This window comes from Suncus etruscus, chromosome 5 (assembly GCF_024139225.1).
Source record: "Suncus etruscus isolate mSunEtr1 chromosome 5, mSunEtr1.pri.cur, whole genome shotgun sequence".
Classification (NCBI taxonomy): Eukaryota; Metazoa; Chordata; class Mammalia; order Eulipotyphla; family Soricidae; genus Suncus; species Suncus etruscus.
The window spans coordinates 77,458,686-77,483,322 of NC_064852.1; the positions used below are offsets into that span (position 1 = coordinate 77,458,686).

Genomic DNA, 24,637 nt, shown 5'->3' on the forward strand with positions numbered 1-24,637 from the left:
TATCAAAAAGCTTCTAGAAACAATAGGTTCTAGCACAGACAGGCTACAAAATTAACATGCAAAAATCAATGGTCTTCTTATACACCAATAATTATAAAGAATAAATTGACATAAAAAAACAATCCCATTTACATTAGTGCCACACAAACTCAAATATCTTGAAGTCAACTTAACTAAAGATGTAAAGGAATTATACAAAGAAAACTACAAATCCCTACTTCAAGAAATAGAAGAGGATGCATGGAAATGAAGGAATATAGCCTGCACATTGATTGGGAGGATTAAGATCATTAAATGGCAATACTCCCCAAGGCATTGTACAGATTTAATGCAATCCCTCTAAGGATACCCATAACATTCTTCAAAAAAGTGGATCAAACAGTCCTGAAATTCTGGAACAATAAACACACAAGAATAGCTAGAGTAGTCCTCGGGAAAAGAAATATGGGGTACATTACTTTTCTCAACTTTAAATTGTATTACAAAGCAATAGTCATTAAAATAGTCATGGTATTGGAATGAAGACAGACCCTCAGATCAGTGGAATAGACTGGAGTATTCAGAGAATGCTCCCTAGATATACAATTAATTAATCTTTGATAGAGGGGCAAGAAATGTAAAATGGAGTAAGGAAAGCCTCTTAAATAAATGGTATTGGCACAATTGGTCAGCCACTTGCAAAAAAGTGAATTCACACCTCCAGCTAACACCATGCACCAAGGTCAAATGCAAATGGATTAAAGACCTTGATATCAAACCTGATACCATAAGGTATATAGAAAAACATGTAGGTAAAACATACCAGAACACTGAAACTAAAGGAATCTTCAAGGAAGAAACAGAATTTTACAAACAAGTAGAAGCAGAGATGCACAAATGGGACTATATTAAGCTGAGAAGCTTCTGCACCTCAAAGGAAATAATGCGTAGGATACAAAAGCCACCCACAGAATAGGAGAAGCTATTCACCCAATATCAATCAGATAAGAGGCTACTATCTAAGATATACAAGGAACTGACAGATCTTAACAAAAAAGAAATCATGTAATCCCATCAAAAACTGGGGAAAAGAAATAAATAGACACTTTCTCAAAAAAAAAAAACACAAACAAATGGCCAAAAGGCACATGAAAAAGTGCTCCACATCACTAATCATAGGGGAGATGAAAATCAAAACAACTATGAGGTACTATCTCACACCACAAAGTGGCACACATCACAAAGAACAAGAACAATCAGTGCTGGTGGGAAAGTGGGGAGAAAGTAATGCTCATTCATTGCTGGTAGGAATGCCATCTCGTCTAGCCCTTAAGGAAAACAATATGGAAATGTCTCAAAACACTGGAAATTATGCTCCCATACTATCCAGCTATACCACTCCTAGGGATATATCTTAGGAACACAAAAACAAAATACAAAAATCCCTTCCTCACACCTATATTCATTGTACCACTAATTACAATAGCCAAACTCTGGAAACAACCAAGTGCTCTTCAACAGATAAATGTGTATATGTATTACATATAAACAATGGAATATTATGCAGCTGTCAGGAGAGATAAAGTCATGAAATTTTCCTATACATGAATGTACATAGAATCTATTATGCTGAGTGAAATTAGTCAGAGGGAAATAGAGACATACACAGAATTGTCTCACTCATCTATGGGTTTTAAGAAAAATTAAAGTTATTAAAATAATTCTCAGAGATGAGGGCTAGAAGGCCCAGCTCAAAATATGAAGCTCACCAAAAAAGAGTGGTGAGTGCAATTAGAGAAATAACTACACTGAAAACTATCGTAACTATGTCAGTGAGTGAGGGATGTAGAAAGCCTGTCTCAAATACAGGTGGGAGAAGAGATGTGGGCTTTGGTGATGAAAAGGTTGCATGGTGAAGCAATGGTTCTTGTTATGACTGAAACCCAACTACAATTAAGTTTGTAATCACGGTGTTTAAATAAAGAAATTATTTAAAAAATAAAAAAATTGTATTTTGTGTTGTTTTATTTAGGGGCTACATATAGCAGTGCTCAGTAGTTATTCCTTGATTTGTATTTAGGAATTACTCCCATTGGGTTTAGGAGACTACATGGAATGCTGGGGATTGAACTTGGGGGACTTGTGTCAGCTATATGCACCGCAAATGCCCTGCTGTATGTACTGTTGCTCCAGCCACTGCTCTAAGTTTTATTATTTCCATCCTCCTTCCTTCTTTGGTCTCCTTTTGTGGTAATTTTCCAGTTTCTTAAGCACTGCAGTCACGTTATTTATACGGGACTTTTCTTCCTCCCTTGTAAATGTTTCTATACTATGAAGTTTCACTGATCACATTTTCTGTGTTCCAAAAGTACAGGTAGGTTTTTGTCTTCATTCTTGTTTACATCTAAGATTCTTTTAACTTTCTCTTTCCTTTTCTCTCAGACCTTCTGCAGTAATGAGGTATTTAATTTTCAGATGTTTGAGTTGCTCCTCCATTTCTGTTTGTGATTAACTTCTATTTTTATTGCACCTTGGTTTGAGAATAAAGTTAGTTTTATATTTATCCTTTGGAAAATTTGGATGTATGTTCTGTGACCTTACATAGGTCTATCTTGGAGAATGTTCCACATACAATGGAGAAGAAAGTGTGTTTGGTTTTTTTATGATGAAAAGTTCTAAATATACACATTAGATCTATTTTTTCCATTCGTTATTTCAAAGCATGCATTTTCTTACTGAGTTTTTGTCTATTTAGACTATCAATTTATGACAGTGCAGTGTTTAAGTCTCCAACTACTATTGTGTTGCTATGAAAGTCTTTCTTCAAGTCTACTAGCAATTATTTTCAGCATTGTCTTGGTTCTTTATTCAGTGCATATGTGTTTTAGGAGTGTGAGTTCTTCTTGATGTACATGTCTCTTGCTCATTAAGTAATAATCTTGAGCCAGAATGATAATTTGGCTGACCCAGTTTGATCCCAAGATTCCCATATGGTCCTCCAGAACCACCAAGAGTAATTCCTGAGAGCAGAGCCAGGAGTAAACCCTTAAACACTGACAAATGTTGTTCAAAACCAAAACCAACCAAACAAAAATGACCTTCGCTATCCCTTGTAACCCATATTAGTTTGAAATCTATGTCATCTTGTACTAATATGGCACTCAGGGTTTTGTGAGAGAGTTATTTGCTTGAGAATTGTCTTTCAATTTTTGGCTTTGAGTTTGTGCTTGCTATAGCTACTCAAATATACTTCTTGCAGGTAGAAGGATGTTGGGTTCAATATTCTAATTCATCCTGCCACTCTATGTCTCTTAACTTGTTCATGTAGGCCATTGACTGAATTTATTGACTGAAATTATTATTATAGCTTTGTGACATATTTCTTCAAGAGTTTGACATATTTGTATTATTTGTCTTGTATTAAAGACTGGCTGCTTTAGTTCTTTTATAAATGGCTTTGAGTTTATGAAGTTCCTGAGATGTTTTCCGATAGAATTGTATCTTGTTCCTTTAAATATGAATAAAGGTCAGGCTGGATAAAGTATTGTTGAAGAGGCATTCATCTTACTGAGTTATTTTCCTTTTATACCATCACTATCTTCAGACCTAGATGATTTCATTTGGTAAGTCTTAGTCTCCTTCAATATAATTTTCTTCTTTGATCTTGATGCTTTTTGTTTTCCATCTTTGACTGTTGTCTTGTTCATTATGATTAGGATGTGTCTTAGAGTATTGTATTGAAGTGCCTTTATTTGGTACCCATTGAGTCTCCTGAATTTGGGTCCATATGCTCTCTGGTTCTAGGAACTTCTCAGCAATTATGTCTTTGACTGTTGCTTCTTCATCAGGATTGTCTTCCTTTCTTCTGAGAGAACCTGATCATTCTTATGTTGTTCCTCTTGATTTTATCCCAAAAATTCCTTTTCAGTTTTGTTTTATATTTTGGGGCTTTTTCACATCTTCTGCTTCTGCCTTGAGGTTTTCTTTATCTCATGTTGGAACTCACTGATTTTGTTCTTAGCTATTGTCATGCTATTGCTGAGGCCTCCAGTGAATATTTCCTTGTACCTACCAATCTTTTTAGTTCTGTCATTTCTGGTTATAATTTCCTCATTTCTTCTTTCATCTTGTCTTGTGTTTCATTATCTATCCTTTCATTATTTCTTTGAGCTCCTCAACACTTTATCTAAATTTATTATCAGAGAGGTTATATAGCTCATTAATACTGGTTGAGTCTTCAGGCTAACTCACTAATAATGGTGGGTTTCTGCATTGATTTTCAAATGTGACTTTTGCAGTCTGAAGATGTTTCTTGTACATTAATTTGTAGGTAGATGGCTAAAGTTAGGATGTCTTTGTATGTTCATGGAGAGATATGAAGAAGTGAAGAAATGTGCACCCACTTAAAGACATGTATTTTGTGGGTGAACCCTTATCTAAGAAGACAGAATAGAGATCCTGAGTAACAAAGAGGGCCCCAGATACTTTGATGATTGTTTCTTGAGACTGGGGCTGGGTAGAGCCAACTGTTAAGATATTTTAAATTAGAACATCATTGAAGAGGACTTATATTAGTAGTTTTTCACCTGTGTTTGACTTTGGAACCATTAGGGAGGATCCATGTGCATGTCAGATACACAAATCTCCAAACACAGCATCTACTGATTCAACTATGCTTAACTGCTTATTTATATTGACCATACAAATTCCTACCAAAATGTACAGTTCATGTGCTCTTTGATCTAGCAGTAATAGTTCAAATATTTTCTCTGAAAGAAATTCTTGCATATATGCATAAAGATTTATTTATAATATATTATTCATTAAAATATTTATGAAGCTCAAATTTAGGGTCAGCACTAAACACATGGAATACTTAAATGCTTGAATCCAGTGAGATAATCTTATGGTAAGGACCATATAACACAAAGTAAATGAACATATATGCACATATGTGCACATACCCACTTACACATACCACATACCTTATAACTGACCTTATACAACTGCTACTTTTTATACACGACTAGAGGAGACAATATTTTAGCTTCTATCTGCTTCAATTGTCTACATTGCATCCACTGTATGGTAGGAGGTTAATGAAGAAGCTCTCTGCTAGAATTCAAATAGGCTTTTAATCCTTATCCTAGCAGCAAACTACCATATCTCATTGAATAAACATAACTTTTGCCACTGTATAAACACTATATTCTGTTTTTATGTAATATTAGCATAAGAATTAAAAAGTTTTATGAAGTGGGAGAAATAGTGCAGTGGTAGGGCGTTTGCCTTGCATGCAGCTAACCTGGATAGACCATGGTTTGTTCCCCAGCGTCCCATATGGTCCCCCAAGCCAGGAGCGATTTCTGAGCACATAATCAAAAAAGTAACCCCTGCTCCACTGGGTATAACCCAAAAACAAAAAAAATTTTTTTTCACATAAATGTTACATCCTACTTTTTTGCAAAAATACGTTTAGTACAAAATCTATTACTTATGACTATTATTCAATAAAATGAAATTTTGTTTTCTGATTCTCAATGTCCCCAACTATAGATGCAGTTTCCTTCAGTTTTAAAAAACATATTTATATTTTACATAACAAAATGATAATGTAATGATAATGATAATGTATATTATCATTTATATTATTTAAAAATATATGAGGTTGTTCTGCTTGCACAGATCAGAACTGCAGAAATTCACTAAACAGTCGTAGGCTCTATTTATGGATCAGAGCCAAAACTGATGATTCTCTTGGAAAATACTATGTGTCACAGCAACTGTCAAATGTCTTGATTTCCCAAGGCTGCTTTTTGCATCTGCCCCCAATCATACATGATTTATCTTACTGGGAAAAAGAAGTCTCTTTGAACTCTGTAGGCAAGAGAGCCTGGGTGGAGTATGGCTATTTATCTTTTAAATTTCTTTTATTTAAAGCATTGTGATTTACAAGCTATTCATAGTTGAGTTTTTAGGCATACAAGTTTCAGCTCCAATCCCACCATCAGTGTCCACCTCTCTCCACCAATGTTCCAAGAGTTCATCACCTACCTTTCCCCACCCTTCCATCATAACAAGCACCTTTTCTAAGTTTAGTTGTTGATGTTTGCTCAAATAATATTCTCAGATGTTGAGGATTGTTATGATTGAAGTATTAAAGGTGTCTTAAGGCAAATTACAGAGGTCTATTGGTACCTTTATACCCCCAGGATTTAATGTCTTAAGTTTTCCTATTGTGTAAGTGTTAACTTTTACCCTTGAAGCTGGTTAAAGTAGATGAACTGGTTTTGTTTAAAGATTTGTTTATGTCCAGAGAGTATTCCTTGGTTTGAATCTGCTAGATGTCTGGAAGATCCTGTTACTCTGCTCCCATAGCATGTAACTTGATTCCTATGTTAGAATAGTGTTGTTGCATGTAATAGTCCTTTGTTTATGAGGTTTCTTACTCCAGCAACCACACTGGAACACATATGCATTTTTCAGATCCCATATCTGCAGAGCAAAGGAATCCAGAGGAGGAGTCATGAGAAATTAGTTTGCTATAGGGGCACCAGAAAATAAATTTGTGCTTAATTTTAAATTTATCACTTTTAATTAACAAGAAGCACAATTAATAGATGGTCTATCAGAGCATGTTTAGTTTGATTAGAAAAGTACCAATATGTCTGCAAAAGTGCTATATCATTCTGTTCTAATTAGTAGTGTATGAAAACTGTTGTTCCATATCCATGGCAGTATTTGTTGCCAGATTTCATTCATTCTTCCAGTACATAGGTGTATCTTGTTTCAATTTATTTCCCTGGTGATCTGTGACACAGAGTATCTTTTCATATTCTGCATTTGCCTTCCCTATATTCTCTCTGCTCTAAGTTGTCTGTCAAAGGTCTTTGACACATTTGTTTTCTTTTTAGAAGTAAGAACAGATTTTACTTGGTGATACTGATAAAGGAGGACGGAGAGTATAAGAAAGAGAAAGTAACACAAGAGAGAACACAAGCTTCTCCAAAGGCAGTGAAAGCACTGATACAAAACCAAGGATGAAAGTAAGAAAGGACACATCTCAAGAGGGAAGATAGGAGCTACATTTTGTTGGATACCATGTACCAGGCAATACATGTGCACACAGTTTTTAAATTTGTTTAAGTGAAGCACGGTGGTTACAAAATTGTTCATTATTGGATTTCAGTCATACAGTGCATATCCCTTCCCGTTACTGATGTCTCCCATTTCCCTCCGCTCCCAAAACCCTACCTTGCTCTAGGGAAGGCAAATTGTTTCTCTCTCTCTTTCTCCCCGGTCTGTCTGTTCCTTTGTGGTTTTCACTATTGTTAGTGGAGGAGTGCCTTGCCTGTTTCTCCACTTTCAGTGCCTAGTTCTTGACAAGAATGAACAGTTCCAATTACCTTTCTCTACTCTAGATACACTCGTGGCTTTTTGTGAGGAGCTTTTTATCCTGGATTGAACCATCTGAACTTTGTCTCCTGAACTTTGTCTCTACTGTCTCCACATATTATTAACATACTCTCTCTTGTTTTTCCTACATTCCACAAATCAGTGAAATTATTTTATGTATATCTCTTTCACTCTGGTTCATTTCACTTAGCATAATAATATCTCCATGTCCATTCATGTATAAGCAAGTTTTATGACTTCATTTTTTCCTAATAGTTGCATAGTATTCCACTGTATAAATATACCAAAGTTTCTTTAGCTACTCATCTGTTGTCAAGCACCTAAATTGTTGCAGATTTTAGCTATTGTAAATAGTGCTGCACTTAACATAAGAATGTAGAAAGCATTTTTGTATTGTGTTCCTGGGGTATGTCCACATTTTAAAATTGAGTTTTATTATACTGTTTTTAAGTTCTTTGTATATTTTAAATGAGTCTTTTGTCAAATGGTTTATTTTAAAATATTTATTATCTTCTATTCTTTCTGTGTATGTTTGTGGGGGAGGAGGTTCCCAAACAGTTTTTGGGAGGTATTGTGGACACCATATCTCCGTGGTAAATTCAATGCAAGACTGCTGATATGATGCTTCTAGGGCCCTGCAGTTCTGGGGATACCTAGGCCACCCTTGTGTTATTGGAGACCTAAGAGCCATACCAATAATGGTTTGGGCTCCATGTTTGCACTCAGTGATGCTTGGTGGGTCAAAAATCAAAACAGGTCATGACAGATATACTGCACAATCTCTAAGACAAATTAAGTTTAATGGATCAATTTTTTCCATGGATCATAAGTTTGATGTTTTGCCTAAAAACACACTTCATTTTAAGATTTGAGAAATTAATATAGGATTGGGGATATAGCATCAAGAATAGGAGCACATCTGTACATTTATGAGGCTCTTGCTTAGATTAGACACCATATGAAATCTCCCAGCATCATTGCATGTAGCCTTGATTCTCCAGAGAATATCTGGGGTCAAAACAGCACTTTACCACTAGGCACTATACTGATCCTGTAGTTCTGGGCTGAGTACCAGAAAAATGTCCACTAGGTCTGAGCACCACTTGAATGACCCAAATAAATAAACTAATGAATTAATCAAAACAAATTTCACAGAATAAGATGTATTTATAGCTAAAGAAAAAGAATATTTAAATATTAGACATATGAGTCCAGAGTACTAGTACAGAGGGTAGGCTTTTGCCTTGCTAGCAGTTGATATAGATTCAATACCTGGCATCCCATATGATCTCCCAAGCAGCACCAGGATTGATTCCTGTGTACAGAGCCAGAAATAACCACTATTAGCTGGTAACAAAAAACAAACACAAAGAAACAAGCAGGAAAGCAGAATTATTCTATTTATTTATTGGTTTATTTATCTGTTAATACACACTTTGAACTCAGCAAAGTAAAATAGTAAACAGTAGAATAACAAATTAAGTAATTAAATAATCATGAAGTTCAAAATAACACTAAAAAATACTTGCAGGACTTGAATTGATCATTAGATTATGTACTTGTTATAACGTTTGAGACCATGAGAGGAATAAAAGTGTTAAAGCATAAAAATGATTTTGTTAAAAATAACTATTAAATTCATAAAAGGATATGCCTAATTTACACATCTAGAAAAATAAATTGGAGAAGCAAGAGAACAAGCTGGAGATAGAGGCAGAGGGATCAATGGACAGCTCAAGGAGATCTTTGTGAAAAAATGAACTTCGGGGCCGGAGAGATAGCATGGAGGTAAGGCGTTTGCCTTTCATGCAGGAGGTCATCAGTTCGAATCCTGGCGTCCCATATGGTCCCCCGTGCCTGCCAGGAGCAATTTCTGAGCATGGATCCAGGAATAACCCCTGAGCAGTGCCGTGTGTGACCCCCCCCCCCAAAAAAAAAAAAAGAAAGAAAAAATGAACTTCACACTGCCCAACCCGGTCAGAGACCAAACCCAGGGGCGTGGCCTTCCTAACAGTCAGCCATTTATGTTGCCTTAAGATGATATCTCACCCATATAAGCTCCTCTGAGATCCCTTTCAACCCTCCTCCCCTAGCAGTGGGGAGGACTGACAGTGATTTAGAAAAGTATACAAAAGAAAACATGGAAAAACGGTGCAAATTCCTACCATGACTTTTAGGTGAGGGTTACAATTCGGCAGAGCCAATCAGTAGTAACTTCCTATATAACTCGTCTAAAATGGAGCTCAGAGTAGAAATGCGTTGAATGTTCAGTGAGCTCAAAGAAACAATGGAATGTACTGCCAATAAAACATAAGAGGTTATGGGAACAGAAAAGAGAGAGAAATAAAAGAAATATCAGAACTGAAAACCTTGGTAGATAAAATGAGATATTCATCAGAAGGTTTCACTAGCAGAGTAACAGCTGCTGAGGACCAAATTGTTGAGTTTGAAGATTAAGTGCAGAATATCTCCAGACAACAAGAGAAGATGGAAAAAAGCTTCAAAATAAATGAACAAACTAGAAGAGAACAATCCAATCTAGATGACAATGGTAGTACATAGTGAATAAACTCAATGAAATGAATGGTTCATCAAGAACATTTTACTTATCCAGACTTTTATTCATATTTGTCAGAATTATAGACAATTTCATAGATAAAAACAGCTTATAAACTCCAGAGGCTCAAAACCAAATATAAGAAAAGAACTATAGGGGCCACTTTAAGACAAGACAAATCTCACAACACACAAATTCTATGAAACAAAACTCCATGGTAACAATCTCTCTCAATGTAATTGGATTCAATGAACAAATTAAGAGACACAGAGTGGCAGCATGGATTAGAAAATTGAACTCAACATTCTGCTGCCTACATAAACACATTGGAATAGTCACAGTAAACACAAACCCAAAGTCAAAGGTTGGAATGTAATTCCTTATAAAAAAAATCTCATAAAAATGGTTGTGTTAGCCAGACTAGTATCAATGGCATAGACTTTAGGCTCAAAAAGAGTATAAAAAGAAACAAAGTCATTTTTAAAGATCAAGCGATATGTTCACCACAAAGAAATACACATTCTTTTCTAGTACACATGGGACAGTCTCCAGAATAGACCAGGTGCTGGGACAAATACCATACCTCCTCAAAGTCAGGAAGATATAAATTATACCAGCCACTTTCTCAGATCATTAAACACAGAGAAAAGGTAAGAATCACAAATGTAAACAGAGAAACAATGCAAACACCTGAAAACAAAATAGCTCATTACTAAAAAACTATTGGGTCAGAGAAAATCAGAAGATTTCTAGAAACAAATGGAAATGAGGATAAGAGCTACCAGAACTTGTGGGACACAGCAAAATCAGTATTAAGAGGAAAGTTCATAGCTTTCAAGCATTTATCAGAATGGAAGAAAGGGCCCACATAAACACCTTTTCTGCATAACTTAAAAAACTGTAAAATGACCAATAAAATGAGCTGAAATCAGGCAGGAGGAAGAAATGAAACTTTAAGCAGAAATGAATGAACTGGAATCCATCCCTCAAATACAAAATATCAATTAAACCAAGAAATGGTATTTTTAAAAATAAGATAAATAAACCATTTGCAAGATCCACAAAGAGAGAACCCTAATAAATGAAATCAGAAACAAAAGGTGTAGGAATCACAATAGATATCATTGAAATATAAAGACAGGGTCATCAGAGTTTACTTCGAGAACCTCTGTATCATGAAATGTGAGGACCTAAAAATATGTATGAATTTTTGGATTTCTTTAATATCTCAAGTATAAACCAAAATGATTTAGAATACTTGAACAGACTATCACTCTTGAGGATATTAAAATGGTAATCAAAACTTTCCCCTCCCCTCTCAAAAAAACCCCATGCCTGCCAGGCATGATTTCTGAGCATAAAGTCAGGAGTAACCCCTGAGCACTGCCAGGTGTGACCACCTCCAAAAAAACAAAATAAAAATTATTCCATTTATAATTGTGTCTTAGAATATCAAGTACCTCATAATCAATTTTACTAAAGATATAAAAGAACTTTACAAAGAAAACTACAAAACACTTCTTCAAGATATATAAGAAGATTTGAGAAAATGGAAAATATTCCTTGCTCATATTAAAATAGCAATACTCCCCAAAGCAGTGTATAAAGTCAATGCAATTTCTATAAGGACATCCATAATGTTTTTCACAGAAATATATCAAATATTCCTCAAGTTAATATGGCTAAAGCAATACTTTAAAAGAAAAAACTGGGGGAAGATGTCACCTTTTCCAACTTCAAACTGTACTACAAAGCATGGTATTGAAATAAAGACAGATTCTGAGATCAGTGTAATAGAACTGAATATCCTGAGACAGATATCCACATATATAAGATGAATGTTGATAAAGGGGGAAAAAAGTGAAGTGAAGCACTTTACCAACTTTACGAACTGGTGTTATAAGAATTGGTCAATAACATGCAAGAAACTCAATACAGACCTCTTTCTAACCATTCATAAAAGTCAAGCTGAAATGGATTAAAGACTTTGATATGAGACCTTAAACCATAAGGTACATGGAGCAAATCATAGGCAAAACTCTTCTCAACATTGAAGCTAAAGCTACCTTCAAGGATATAACTAAAACCCAACTATAAACATGCTTGTAATCATGGTACTTAAATAAAAAAATATATAAAAATAAGTAAAAAAAAAAAGGTATCTTCAAGAATGAAATACCACTGACCAAGCAACTGAAAGCAATAGTACACAAATGGTATTACATTAAATTTAAAAGCTTCTGTACCTCAAAGGAAATAATGACCAAGATACCAAAGAATGCCCATGGAATGGGAGAAATCATTCAACCAATATTCATCTGATAAGAGTTAGTATCTAAAATATAAGGCAGTGGTAGAGCCTACTAAGAAGAAAACATTCAACCACATCAAAAATAGGTGGTAGAAATGAGCATACATTTTCTCAAAGAATAAATACAGATTGCCAAGAGGCATATAAAAAAATGCTCCACATCGATAGCAGTGAGATGCAAGTAAAAACACCAATGAAATATCTCATATCACAGAGACTGGAACATATCAAGAAGAACAAGAAAAACTAGTGCTGTTGTGAAGGCAGGGAGAAATCGACTCTCATTCACTGCTAGTAGGAATGTCAATTGCTCTAACCTTTCTGGAAAAGAAAAAGAAATTTCCTAAAAAACTAGAAACTGAGTTTTCATTGGTCTCAGTAATATATCCTGGAAATATATTTTGGGGTCCCCAAACACAATGTAGTAAAGGCATCTGGTCTCCTTTGTTCATTGCAGCACTATTCACAGTAGCCAGAATCTGGAAACAATCCAAGTGCCTGAGAATAGATGAGCGGTGCATCTACACAGTGAAACACTGCACACCTTTAGGAAAAATGATATTATGAAATTTGCTTATACATTGATAGACATAGAGAGTAGGAAGCTTAGTGAAAAGAGTCAGAGAGAAAGGGACAGGCATAGAATGATCATATTCATTGCAAGATATATGACAATGACATAGTAAGACAATTATACCCATAAACTATAGAAATAGTGGATGGAATATGTACTTAAAAAGGAGAAGGGACCACTATGACAATAATAGTTGGAAATAAATGCCCTGAACAAGAACTGAGAATTGAAGGAAGTAAAGCAATTAGTGTGATACATTGTTAGTAACAGTGTTGCAAACCACAGAGGGGAGAGAGAGAGAGAGAGAGAGAGAGAGAGAGAGAGAGAGAGAGAGAGAGAGAGAGAGAGAGTCAGTCTGCCATAGAGGCAGTTTGAGGGTAGGGGTAGAATAATGGGAAGGTAACTGGGTAAACTGCTGGCAGAAAATAAACACCAGTGAACAGTTGTGAATTGGAATACTGTATGATCAAAACTCAACTAAATTAAAAAAAAAATATTGGAAAACATTAAAATTTCTTTTGAAATTCCTAGATAAAAAGCTATTGATTAATTACTATTGATGTTTGGCTAGACAAAATTTAGGTAAGGTTGTCAGATAGATCCTTTTGTCAGACAATGGCCAAGATGATACATAGAATACTTGAAAGAATTGTTATTAGCAGTTCACTCTTGTAGACACATAAAAGTGATTTAAAGTTTAAAACCAGCATATTCTCTCATAGATTAACTTCTGTGGGACAGTTAATGGACCTCAATGAGATGAAAGAATATTGGGTGTATGCTTTGGGGAAACTTGTCTTTATACTGAAATGACGTGATAAGGAGAGAATAAATGTCGTCTTTTGCTGAAAAGATTTAAGTTAATGTTAATTAAAAATGTCCCTTTTATCTAGGTAAAATTATGGGAATATTAACTATCAGTGAACCTAGAGGCTGATTCTTCAGAACATTGGATAATACTGAGGAAATCTACTACCTGAATAATTTTATAGTGTCCAGGAAAATATCACCTGAAAGACAGAACTACTATGGATTACTTATAATCTTAGTACCTAATGTTTATCGATAATCTAGTACACAAATTATATTTGAAATTACATATTGTATTTTCAGATTTCTTATTATCATAGTGGTTCTGAGAGTATTGGGTTTACAAGCAGAGAATGAAAATCTAATTATATATTTTCCATGAAAATGAAAGTGTCAGGATGTTTAAACTCTAGTTGAAGTGTTGACCACACTTTATTTCAGCAAGCTTCAAAACTGCTTAAAACTGAACATTTGTCCTAAGAAAACAGAATGTAATTCAATAGAAATAAGTAGAAAGAAGTAGCAATTATTAAATACTTGCCTATCATTCAGCAGTATCCATCAGCTTTCTAAGTCTTGGACTATGCTTACATTGGGAGATAAATAAGACACATACAATTTAGAATATAATCACGTGACTCACATGATTCAATCTTTATAATGAACCCCACAGATAAATATTATAACTATATTATAGGTGAGGGACCTTAGATTTAAACAAATAATAGTTGTTTTAGTTGTCTCAGATATACAAGTATTTAATGTATCTTATAGTTCAATATTAACTCAGGGTGGAGAAGGTGAAAATTATAAAATCATTCATCTCATCATTATATGAAGGGAAATAAAAATATGTAGTTATTTATAGTAGTAATAGCTTTTTTTTTTCAGTTTAGTACAACTTTATCGAGCAACTACAAAACTATGCTGCCAAAGGAGGGCAAAGACAAAAGACAATATAAATTGGCACATCTTTGTGACTATGGAGCTAGATTGGGAAAATCTTAATATAAAGCTCTTTCTAAAAGGTGAGTTCACATTGCAAGGTATTGATGCTCCAAAGTCATGCTCTGGAAGACAGTCAGTAGCCAGAGATGAAGCAGAGATGGATTCTCTCTGTATTTGGATGCCTTAATGACTTTTAATGAGCCTTTCCTTTAAATTATAATGCCAAAGTGGATGGTACCATGGGCAAAGCGGTCTCATGAGCATTGAGTGTATATAAAAAATAATCAGAAAAAAATATCAGCCAAGGGGCTGGAGCAATAGCACAGTGGTTAGGGCATTTACCTTGCATTTGGCTGACCCAGTTTTGATTCCTGACATTCCATATGGTCCCCTGAGCCTGCCAGGAGTAGTAATTTCTGGGTGCAAAGCCAGAAACATCTGAGTGCCACTGGATGTAGCCCCAGAACAATCCCCCAAATATTGTTCAAATACAGTGTGAGAAGATTGTTTTTCAGTTTGCTTTAGCCTGGACAAACACTTCTAATGACCATTGTAAACTTGCATAGTTTTACAAAGAATGTTGTGGCATTTCAGAATTGCTCCATCAGTTAACAAAACTACATTGTTCAATATCTGACCTCAGGGAATTTAAAGTCTGTTCTCAAAGTGGAATTTCTTTTCACCAAGGCCTCTTTAATGTGAAGTATTTAGAGATAAAAAAGGAAAACCAGAGATGGTGAGATTCATCTCCACAGAGGTTTCTATTGGATACCTTGGTGATCGAGGGTCAAAGTAATGATTTTTTGAGTTGTACCTGAACTTTTACACACAAAAAGAGACATCTTCACAATTCCAACTGGATCACCTCATCTGATTGAGCAAATCAATAGGTTGCCTGAGAAAGAGAATGTGAAGAGCTTAGATTTCGGTTGGTATCAGAGTGGATGCAAAGAGTGATTGCTACAGAGAGTGCTCATGGTTTTACTCTTCTGACCTTTGCTGTTCATATTACAGGCTATATAGGACAAATAGAGGCTAAAAAAGTTCAAGATCAGCAGGATGGAGTGATGGCTGGGAGAGGGCATATCTATAATTGCTAAAAGCCTGCTTTTCCAAGCAGTGCTTGCTTCAGAGAACAGACAAGGACTTTATAGGAATTATGCAGACAGTGTCTTGTAGTCTTACAGGATTTGGGGCAATGTGCTGATGAAAAAATAAATGGAGCCATTCTAAGGACTTGGTTAAGTACTACTCTTTTGAGGAACAGAAATGTGCCCTGAACAGCTCTGGTCCAGCCATCCAGTAGTGTCATCAATAACTCCAGGGCATATTATAACTTCAGAGCTGCTCACTAATTAATCAATCTTGCATGCAAACCTTACCTCACAATTTTCTGTTTCCTCAGGTCTGAATCTTGATTCTGAGAGGGCTCAGTATGGAGTCAAGGACAAGGGACAAGGGCCTCAAAATGTTTAGGCATATAGATAGTGGCTTTATTTATATGGAGTGACCCTTTTCCAATGTCACCATTTAGGGGTTATCATGACATGTAGTGTGCTCTGGCTGCTGGGGTTCTCAGAGGAGTTGGATACCCTTTGAGCTATTTGGCCTCTATCAGCTGCTCCATTCACCACAACATTGTCCGATGTAGAGCTTGGAACTTCATAAACAGTTTGATTATTTCTATTTCCTCCTCTTCTTTTAATTTTTCAACATAACTGTTCAACACCAGAATTTCAAATTTAGTGTACTGAGCAATATCATGTGTGACTTCTTCACCTCAATCAGCTTACATCAGAAAAATTCTGGTGATCTTTTTTACTTGGCCTCTGCAGTATTCTGAAAATCAGTGGAAATTCATATCCCTTCAATTGTATCTGCTTTCCAGACTCAAGAACACTGTAGAGTGCAAACTCACTGTTTTTTTTTTTTTTTCCTACTCGAAATTTGTTCAGCAGGGTGAGCAATGCAGGGTCATCATGGTGCTGACCTTTATGTTGGTCACAGACCCAGCAGCAGGAGTAAATACAGAGGTCTCATGGTTGTAAAGGTGCCCAGAGATAAAGTAATTATGCCTCTAGATCCTCTTGGCCTCACTGGGTTGAATGCATGACACTTGGACTTTCTCTGGATCTCACTGCACTTTTGGTTCCCAACAGCAGTGGGGTCTTCTTTACTTCTTTACTTCCTCCAGGGTTCTGAGCTGTCTTTGGCACCTTTGACCCAATGTCAGGCAGAGTGCTTAGCTCTTGGGCAGTGATATTGTCATCCCAAAGAGGAGATTCTTTTACAGGGCAACTGTATTCAAGCGGTATGCAAGAGGCTGACGATAGGTGCATATGCTCATTGTTATCCTGTTTCTAAATCCAAATGGGCTATGTCAGTCCCCAGGTGATGTAGAGGAGACCCTTGATAATCAGAGCTCTTTCTTCCTATCAGTGTCTCAGCTGGACTCTTCTGGATTCATAGTAACAGTTGTTGGCTTTCAGAGTTCTGACTTTGGAATGAACTTGTCACTGATAGGCACATAAGAACTGGATAGACAAGTTTCCTTTATTTTCTCCTCTTGTCTGTAGATGAGAAAGTCACCAGAGCATCATGCTGACCAGAATCTACAATGCCCTCACTTCTGCACTGCCCTCACTGCAATGCCCTCCCTGGCACTGGTGTTGTGTTCTAAATGCCTCCCACATGGACTCCTGAACACCACCTAGTAGCCTATTATCTTAAGGACAAAACAATCATTTTATTTTGTACACAGTTTCTTCTGCTCAGAAATTTAAATAATCAGTATAGAGATATATCTCAACTCCATAGTATTTGGGTCTCAGGTTAGAAATTTGAATGACTGGAAGAGAGGGATCAGCTGAGCTTGGACTCAGTTGGAAGCTGCTTCTTTTAAATTATTAGCACAGTCTAATAATAAATACTGCTATATAGTTCAGCAGTAGAGCACTTGCTTTAAGCATTTGAGATCCTGAGCTTAATTAAAGGACTAAAGGATGGGCTTATTTGTGACTATGGCCTTCAGGCCTTATTAAGTTCTTATCTTTTTGTTTGTTTGTTTGTTTTGATTTGTTTTGAACTACTGATCTTCTTGATTGGAATTCCTCCTGTGAGGGTACCCTGTGTATCCTAGGCACCACTTGGTAGTCTAGCCTACTACTATCATCCTCAACATAAAACATGTATTTTCCATGAAAGTGTTCATCCAATGGTATTTTACTTCACTTGATCTTAGCCAAAAGGCTGAGAAGCTATCATCCAATGGTATTTTAAAATGATAAACATAATAAATAAGATTTCAACACTTGTAACCTGAACAGAGATATTGGATCTACATTTCTGGTTTTATCATTATAAATTATCTTATAATTCTTTTGGATATTAGCAAAGATCCTACAGCTTGTCTCCTAAACTAAATTGAACCTAAGACAGAGCATGTCACCCAAGTACATGCTCTATACTTTTAGTTTCTGGGTTATCTTAATAGGCTTTTTTAGTTTCTAGGTTACCAATGTGACTTATTAGATATAGTATAAACTGTTACTCTAAGGATCTAGCTTAGAGCTAAAGAATTGTCCCCAGTACAGCCAAACTTGTTAGAAAGTCCATTGAGTTTTCTAGAGAAAGATTATGGAACTCCCTTTATTTCCACTGAGGATTTTTAAAAACACATTTTATAAAGGACTAACACTGGAAATGATAGGTTCTGCAAAATCACACAGATGTTTCATCTTTTTTTTTTTGTTTTTGTTTCTGGGCCACACTCACTCCTGGCTATGGGCTCAGAAATCTTTCCTGGCTTGTGGGGACCATATGAAATGCCAGGGGATTGAACTGCAGTTCATCCTAGGTCATCTGCATGCAAGGCAAATGCCCTACCACTGCACCACTGCTCCAGTCCCCAGATGTTCCATCTTAATTTCTGAAGTCTAGCTCCCTTTGTCCAATTTTTCTTGAATTTTACAGTAAGTTTGGTTGAGTTTTCTGACACTGACAAAGGAGTTTCTATTGATGGTGCTTCAAAATTTCTAATGATGGCCTATAGTGTTTAGCCAAATATTTTAGTTTAAGGGCTAAAGATTTTATCCAAGCCTTGGTAATTTTTATGAATTTTAACCACTATGAATGTGAAATTAAATGCAGATAATTCAATGTGCAGAATAAAGAGAACTTTGATTTTCTATTACATAGTCTTAGAATATTCTGAACTTTAAGAAATAAGAAACCCAAACTCGATTCTATAGAAACCAATCTACATATATTTTTCAGTTTTCTGAAATAATAGCACTAAGAAAAAAATTAACTGTTGTTATCAAGTAAGGTTTTATTCATAAAATTCTAACTATAAATTTGCCTCCAGTGCAGTTAGGCTATTATTTAAATGCATCAAATAGTAATTTTGCCTTTTAGAACAGTACATGAAATCTAGTTAGGTATGGTCCATAGTGCTTTTCTATTGAAAGTTATTATTTTCCCAGCTATGGTAAATTTGTTTTACCTACAGATTTTCAAAACAGTTTTTAAAATTGATGCATGGAGTTATGATTTTTGGAAACCAAGAGACTGGAATTATGGAAAAAGACACTATGGTTTTGAGAATTTCTAAAAGCATAAAAAATAAAAGATAGGCAGTCATGATGATATGTTCTTTCTTTCACTCCCCTTCATGCCTATCCATATTTGGCTTAAAGAAAAAAATAAAGCAACACAGTTTAATCTCCAGGAAGAAATATTATAGTTATCACAAGAAAAGTCATCCTTGAAAGGGTTAGCAGCAATTCATATACTTTCATATATTTTAAGGTTGTCCATTCCCAAGTCCAGACAGAGAAGGTGTACAGATAGTGTGTCATTCTGTTCCTAGAAGTACTGTTTCTGTGTTGAATACTTCTCAGTGTAGTCTTCAGTCTTGTTTAGCATAGAGACCCATTTTTTGCCAACTGGAGTAATTGAGAAGACAAACTATGTTTCCTGGTAAAATAAGATCATTACATTGTTCTTGTTCCAATCTTGTAAGTTTTTGTACTGTCTCCCAAAAGCTGTCATTTAGACACAGATTTCAACAATAGTTATAATAATTATACTACATCAGTAAACCTATAATATAGCAATAGCACTCACAACTATAGCCACTCAAGGTTATGTTGAACCCACTCAAGGAAATGTCATTGTCTAATTCATAAAAACCATGTAAAAAACACTTTTACTATTTAGTCACTTTATGGAAAATGACAGGGCAGGAGTTATTTAGTACAGTGGGTAAGGCACTTACCTTGCATTTGCTCATAGCCAGCCCACGTTCAATTCCTGGCACTGCCATATAGTTCTCACCAGGGGCAATTCTTGACTGCAGAACCAAGAATAAAACCTAAGCACCACAGAAACTGACTCAAGAGCCAAAAATAAATAAATAAATAAATGGGTGTACATATTTTGCCTTAATAATTCACCAGAAACTACTGATATCTTATGATCTAAGGCTAATAATATTAATATTTCTGTTGTGGTAAAATTAATAACTACATTTGATAGGCATTGTTTTAATACCTTATTTATATACTTTTTCACCAGATACTGTTAAATAGTTATTAGTAGCCCACTTCACATTGAGAATGTAAGGGTTTTAAAGACCAAGTCATTTATTTTAAACTATAAGTTGCTAAGTGGAATAATTAGAGTTGGGCAATAGTTCTGCCTGACCCAACATCAATCTAATAACTTTCTTCCCATTCATGGAATTATGAAGTTTGTCAGCTGAGTATAATTTTATGCTGAATGTGGCAAATTCAGAAGTTCCTTGGTTCCAGTACTAAAAAAAAAAAGGCACAAAAAAATTCTTATCTGTCCAAAACTACAACTTCAAGCACACTAAATGATTCCAGGAGGCCAGGACATTCATTTGACAAATGAAGAATATGCATTGTCACTGAAAGTGGAGAAAATACATACAGAATAGAGTTGCCTATTTCTCCACTAGTTTGTGAAGCGCCACTTTCTGTATTCCATGGTCAAAGGAGAAGCCCACTTGGGCATTATAGAATCAGAATTGGAATGAAACAATGAGTCACATTCAATTCAAATATTCTGCAAATACAACAAATATTCCAAGGTATAAAATCCTCATTAGAATCTACAATTTATAATAGAAGATTTGCCTAAAAGTTTTCATATTAAGAAAGAAATGCATAGCAAATATAAATATTTCCAGGTTTCTTTATTGAACATTTTTTATTGAACATTTACTATATAACAAGTACTCTGCTGAAATTTGTATATGCAGTTTCATAGTATTCTTACATCATTCTTATGAGATATTATTACTTATCTTTTCTAATTAAGAGAACTAAGCTTAAAAAAATTAAATATTTGGGGCTGGAGTGTTAGTATATTAGGTAGGACACTGCCGTACACACTGCTGACCTGGTTTCTATTCCCGACATCCCATATGGTCCTCTCAAGCATCACCAGGAGTAAATCCTGAATATAGAGCCAGATAACTCCCTGAGCATAGCAAGATCTGCCCTCAAAAAAGGCGCAAAAAATTAAATAATTAGACTAAATTCACATCGTAGATCAGATAGCAAGATCTATGTTAAACCAGAGCTTATGATGTGATTGCTCTTATGAATCTGATGTCCAAAGAGGACATTCAGAAGACAGCAAAAACAAGAACCGGGAAGAGAAGGGAGTAGGTTAACTCCTCCCCTTGTTTTACAGAGAAAATTACTTTAACAACAGTTTTTAGATTAAAGGGAGTTAGATATTCCTACTATTTTTTCCCCAGGCTATCTATGCCATCCTTTTTCCTCTTGCAACCTAACCTCTGTAATCAACATTTTACATCCCATGTCCTACAATTCCCATCCCCAGTACTGTCATTTTCTTTTTCTCTTGTTTCTCCCATGAAGCCATTCAAAAGTCATATAAATGACTTTTCATTTCATTCCCTATCTCACAACCTATATGGACCCATATTGCTTGGAAAAAAGTGGAACTTTCTATAGTAAAGTTGGTGATGAGTTAAGTTGCCTTTAACACACAGTGAGAATACGAAGGGACTGATAACATGACATCTATGGTCGAAGAAACTGAGAGACTTAAGGAACATATAAGAAAATGTCAGAAGAAGAAATTCAAGGAGACCTAGTGGTATAAAAGCCATCAAGAAAATAAAATGAAAGGTTCATAGTTGTAAATGTATAAAAGGATCAATTTAATAATTAAAATTGAACATTCATGTCTTACAAGTAAACATTTTCCCCAAAGTATTTAATGACGAAGAAAGAAAGTATTTAATGACACAGTCAATTGCTATAGATTAAAAGATATGGAGTAGAAATGTTATAAAAACAGTGACTGAGTTTAAAGAAATGTCCTAACTTTTACCATATAATCTTTGCCTGAACATTTTTTGTATTCTCCTAGCATTGTTTTTTGGCTAACTCCTAATTTATATAGTACCTAATGCTCAGGTCAAAGACATTAATTAGAATGTCCTTCAAGATGCTTGATGATAGGAGCTGGAGAGATAGAATAGCAAGTATATGCCTTGCATGCAACCAGCTTCTTAGGAATGATTCCTAGGTATAAAGTCAAGTGTAAGCCCTGAGTACTACTGGATATGCTCCCAAACATTTTTAAATGTTTGATTACAAAGGAAAAACATAAAGAGGAGATTACGAAGAATGTAGGATTATAAAAATAATTTTTGAATGTAAGATTATAAAAATAATTTTTACAATTATTTTATTTTTATTTGTACCATCAGTTAATCTGTATCTGTCTACTGTTTTAGCTAAACTCTATGCACTCATGTGGAGAAAATTGATAAAAGACTGATAAAAGAGAATGCCATATGCCTTACCCAAGTGCAGTGCGACTGAAACACAGAAAAGAGAAAATGTGAGTAGTTGAGTTTAGGCTGGAGCTAGGTATGAAAACAATGTAGGAGGCTAGAGAGATAGTACTGTTGGTAGGGTCTTGCACATGGCTGTGTGAGACCTGGCACTTGAATACTACTACCAGGAGTGATCCCTGAGCACAGAGTTAGGAGTAAGTTTTGAAATCAATTGAGTGTGGGCTGAAAAAACAAAAAAGAACAATCAAGCCAAACAACAACAAAAGTTTTTTAAAACAAAGACTATCCACTTATGCTGTCTATCGGAATGGGGATCACTGAGAAATTAAAGTTAGAAACAAAGAAGGGTCAGAAAATAATTCTACAGTTAGTTCTAATTTTCTCCAGCTACAGGAAATTGCTGGAGGAGTCAGAAAAATAAAAAGTGGAATTTGGAGTCTTCACTATAACTTCACAAGAGGTCTCCAAAGCTATTTATATGTCAAATCTAAAAATATCAGGAAATGTTAAACTCTTAAATATTTATCTAAGTGATAATTTTGAGTATTTGAAGTTGCTTCTCACCTCCATCAAATAAAAAACATTTTTAAAAAGCACCTATAAATGATAAGACTAAATCAACTTAAAGTTTCTATACACCAAAAGAAATCAACAACAAATTAAAAGGATCTACCCATGGGTGAAGACAGTTTCAAGTCATATGTCATATACTAATTGGGACTTGCTATCTACTTCTACAACTTAACAGCTAAAGATATATATCTATATATATATTTATTTGATAAATACACACACATATGTTTTTGGGCCACATGGGTGGCACTCGGGGATCACTCCTGCACTCAGAAATCGCTCTCAGCAGGTTAGAGGACCATATGGGATGCCAGGAAATAAACCCGAGTCCATCCAGGGTCAGCTGCGTGCAAGTCAAACATGCTACCACTGTGCTATCACTTCAGCCCCATATATTATTGTAAGTAGAGAATCTCAGAAGATTTTTTTGTTGTTGTTTTGGGCCACACCCAATGGCACTCAGGAGTTACTCCTGGCTCTGCACCAGAAATCACTCCTGGCAGGCTCAGGGGACCATATGGGATGCCAGGGATTAAACCCAGGTTGGCTGCATGCAAGGTAAATGTCCTACTTGCTGTGCTATTGCTCCAGTTCCTGGGAAGATATTTTTTAAAAGAAAATAAATAGTCAATATCAATAGATACATTATAAGGTACTCAATATCACTAATCACCAGGGAAGCCCTCTCCAAAGAAACACCACAATTAGATATTATGTTAGAAGAATGACCATAATCAAGTTGATTAGAAGTAACAATTATTGGCCAAAATGTGGAGAAACTCACGTGCACTGTTGGTATGAATAAAAATTGATGCAATTATTGTAGAAAACAGTATAAAGACCCCAAAAATTAGACATAGAACTCTCAAATGGTTTAAGAATTCTAGTTATTTTTTTTTAATGGATCATATGCTGCAATGCCGAGGGCTTACTCCTTTAGTTTTGTTCTCAGGGAACACTCCTTTCATTATTCAGAAGGTCATCTGGGGTAGCAGGCATTGAACCTAGGTTGGCCAATTTTGCAAGATAAATGCCCTCCACAATTACTATTGCTCTGGCCTTGGAACTCCACCTTTTTTATTTGAAATGTTTGAAGGTATTTGAAAAAAAAATGGAACAACAAACATAGACATCTTCATTACATTTCATTGCTATTATTTTTGATAGTCAAGACATGGAAGCTAAGCTTCCATCATTTATCCATCAATGTATAAATTAGTAAAAAACAGGTGTCATGTAATACATACAATATAATCTATACATATTTAATATGTACATATTCATAGTTTATATGAGTGCTTTATACATTATATTTAATACATAAATTTATAATTTTTGGTTTATTTAGTATAATAGTTTTTTTGGTAATTTTTGATTTTTGTATGATTTTTAGTATTTTTTATTTAAACATCTTGATTACTAATATGATTGTGATTAGGTTTCAGTCAAGTAAATAACATCCCCCTTCACCAGTGCAACATTCCCACCACCAATATACCAAATCTCCCTCCATCCCACCCCACCCCCACCTGTACTCTAGACAGGCTTTCCAGTTCCCTCATTCATTCACATGATTTTGGTAGTTCTCAGTGTAGTAATTTTATA

General features: G+C 35.2%; 1 pseudogene; it reads right to left on the reverse strand.

Moving 5' to 3' along the window:
• Positions 1-16,195: 16,195 nt before the first annotated feature.
• Positions 16,196-19,921, reverse strand: LOC126008610 (ras association domain-containing protein 4-like; annotated as a pseudogene).
• Between the last annotated feature and the right edge of the window lie 4,716 nt (positions 19,922-24,637).